The sequence below is a fragment of the Homarus americanus genome, unplaced genomic scaffold (assembly GCF_018991925.1).
Source record: "Homarus americanus isolate GMGI-L3 unplaced genomic scaffold, GMGI_Hamer_2.0 scaffold32583, whole genome shotgun sequence".
Classification (NCBI taxonomy): domain Eukaryota; kingdom Metazoa; phylum Arthropoda; class Malacostraca; order Decapoda; family Nephropidae; genus Homarus; species Homarus americanus.
The window spans coordinates 10,448,945-10,452,713 of NW_024713129.1; positions in this window are offsets into that span (position 1 = coordinate 10,448,945).

Consider the following 3,769-nt stretch of genomic DNA (forward strand, 5'->3'; position numbering starts at 1 on the left):
AACCCCCCCACTAGGTGTTGCCTTATGGCTGACAATCAGTGTGTTTGTTTCCTCTTTTCGGATTGTTGCTTTGTGTCGACTGAATGATGCACGAGGGTTCGGTCTCGGTGAACGTGGGTATAAAACGGAGACAATATGAAGCATTAGAGATCTACACATGCCAGACGACATGGAAAGCTCAGAGGGAACACGAGGAGCTATTATTGCCCTTCAAAACGAAGGGTTCGGCGTCACAGATATTAGCTGGCGGGTTGGTGTCCACAGGAACACCGCTGCACGATGGATTCGGCAATACCTCGAAACTGGTGCTACAGACGACAGGTCTCGGAGCGGTCGTCAACGCTGCACCACCCCTCAGCACGACCAGGTTGAGTGGTTTATTTGGTAGCATAAATCCACTCACATTCACTTTTCCCACACATACACACCCATGCTCTTCATTTTTCTTATTTTATAGTTTTTTATTATGTTTTTTATTTCTAGTTTTGTAATGATTTTTTTTCCACTTCCCAGTGAGTCAAGGTACAGTATTGCTGAACTGAATTTTGACCTAACGTTAATTAATTATTATTATTATTTTTATTTTTATTTTTTGTAAGCATGTCCAGGTATCCAAGCCGTCATTGGTCCCGATGAGTTTTGATAAAATAAATTGCACTTTAGTAATAGAGGTACCCGCGAATTTAAGAACATGAATTTGTATTTTGCAAATTATCGCGACTCCATCATATCAAGATAGGCAGATTGTCTAAGAATGACCATAGTGTCTGAATAGACGCTGAATTGGGATTCTTATTTTGGAGTCTTTTTATGGGAGTTACTCCACTGGTGTTTTTATTTGTTAGTCCCACTTTGAGAGCTCAGTTGGAATTGATTCCCATTTCATGGATTAGAAGAGATGGGATCATATGTATGTGTTCTGCTTTCTCCTGAATGTCGTAAATGAACTCAAAGTTGGAGTATTTACTAAAAAAATTCTCCACTAGTCTTTTCTTTTTCTGGCCAAAAGGGTTTAGTTTCTCCTTTCTGCATCAGCTTGGTCGTTATCATATCCAGCTTCCCTTTCTGAAATTGTGTGAGGGGGTAGGTAGAGACATGGTCTCATGCCATTATCCTGATATATAAAGTTACATGTGTGGATTTTCAAGGTAACTTTTGTACCAGGCTTAACCCCATGGGTATGAGGGGTCCCTTTCTGCTGAAAATCTTGTGGCTTTTGCCAAATTAAATATTAAAAGTGGTGTTCCTGTTACTTGGATTTGATGATTGGTCAGAAAAATGGGACACTAATTTTTATGACTGATATGGTTCATATCAATGGCCACTTTCTTTGACACTTCTAGAACTTTATCCACTATTCCACTTTCCTGGGGATCCTTTTGGGTGCCAAATAAATGAAATAATCTTCTGAGGAGGAGAAAGTGGATCCCAAAACTCAGGACAATACCAGAACTCTACCTAGGCAAATGGGAGTCTGTAAGATGTGTACCCATTTAATTTTTATAGGGAAACCAACACCCCATCTGGTTACATGCACTTGCAGAACTTGTTTACTGTCGGTTGTCTTCAGATGTTGTGAGAGCATAAAATGACACTGTTTCATTTTAACTGTTGTTTTTTTTATATTTTCATTGCGTAAAATACTGTTGACCCATGCCCAGAGAGCCAACCAAGTCTTTGGATAAGAAAGGTGAGAAAATATATAATATAGAAAAAGTAAAAAAAAAAAAAAGATCGGGCCTGGATGCACTAACATATTTAAGTTACTTAACTCTCTGCTGGCACACTTAAGTCATCTGTCTTAGCTAAGACGATATGCACAATGCAAGTTAAGTGCACTAGAGTGTGGGATCTTGGAAACTTAACTAAAATCCACTCCAGAATTGTCTTAAGTGAGCAAACTGGCCCTGTGTTCACTTGGGCAACACTGCTTTTAGCGTAGCATGCTGTGTTTTATGAATTTTGATCATTTAATACACTGGAAAGGTATTTTAAATTTTAATCTAAAAAAAAACCCCTCATATTTCATTGTTTTTCTTTTTAACTAAAATTTATATGATTGGAGCTTCGTACCTCCCCCAACTTCTTTTGTTTACACAAAGTTGGGAGGGTAACGGTTTCCCCTCACACACACCACACGCCTTCTCTAAGTACAGTACGAAGAAAGAAGGTAAGAAAAATAATTAAAGAAAGATTAATAAAGAACAGAATATGATTGATTGAAAGTAGAAAAGAAATAATAAATATAATTACAGAATAGAACAGAGAAGGTAATTAAAGATTTTGGAAAATAAAGGGATAAATAAACTTCAGTTATGACTTTGTTGATTCGCAGCTAAAATTTTTGGGTTGTAGCATTGTGGTGAATGTGGTTTTCCATGTGCATTTCCAGTGTAGTGCTATTGCTTCATAGTGTGGGATTTTTCCCACTAGATATAAATGACTGGCGGGAAATAGGTTTTCTTGTACAGGACACTTTATTAATTTAAAACACTTAAATGACAAGTTAAAAACGGAAAGTACAGGACACATAAACTTCACTAAAAGTGAGAACAGCTATGTTCAGTTAATTATATGAATCATAACAGGCTAGGCGGGGACTTGTCTCCACAGTGCAGGTGGGTAGGTTTGCTCGACAAGACGGACTCGAGAGGCCAGATGTCTGTGCGGGGTGGTGTACCTGTGTCGCCAGCTCTGAGCTTTCTGGTGCTCACCTCATCCTGCACCAGCACCTGAACTCTCTGCTGCACACCTACAGTCCGCAGTGGTGGTTGAGGGGGCCCGTAACTACTAAGACCACCATGGCTGCACACAACCACCACAATAGTACAGTCGACCCTCGTTAATTCGGACGAATAGGGTGGGAGGGTGTCCGTTTTAGCCGATTGTCCGAATTAACCGATTTAGGGGTTAATATCGCATTATATTTCAAAGTCATTGTTTTCGTCACGATTTTATCCCACTTTCCACTGTAATATGTAAGTAATTTCAGCAAAAATATTACATTTCCGTGAATGTATTATATCAAGCACAGTATGAATAGAATATCATTGTAATATAACAGTATTTTAACCGAAAACTAGTAAAAAAACGAATAGCATCTCAAGAACATCGAAAGCTTAGGTAAAGTCTTTTGTTTTTGTCATGCATTTTATCCTATTTAACATTGAAATACATCACTTTTCAGCAGATCTACTATTTATTTCCGAGAATATATTCATTCAGGCGCAGTTTAGGTAAAATATACGTGTGATGTAACAGTTTTTTAACTGAAAACGATTCGAAAAACACGTACCCTCTAGCCCTGTTCAAGGAGAGGACTGGGAGAAGCTGTTTGGTGCTGCAGACAATGACAAGGAAAATGATTTGGATGGATTTTAATGAAAATATTCAGAAATATGGTATAGTAGTATTTATTCAAGTCAATTAGGATAGAATATTATTGTAATACAACGTTTTTTAACTGAAAACCAATCGAAAAGCGATTACGGTAACATCTTTTGAATGAACGAAAGCGAAAGTCATTGTTTTCGTCACGATTTTATCGCACTTTCCACTGTAATACCTATGTAATTTCAGCAAAAATATTACATTTCCGTGAATGTATTATATCAAGCACACTATGAATAGAATATCATTGTAATATAACAGTATCTTAACCGAAAACTAGTAAAAAAACGAATAACATCTCAAGAACATCGAAAGCTTAGGTAAAGTCTTTTGCTTTCGTCATGTATTTTATCCTATTTTACATTGAAATACATCACGT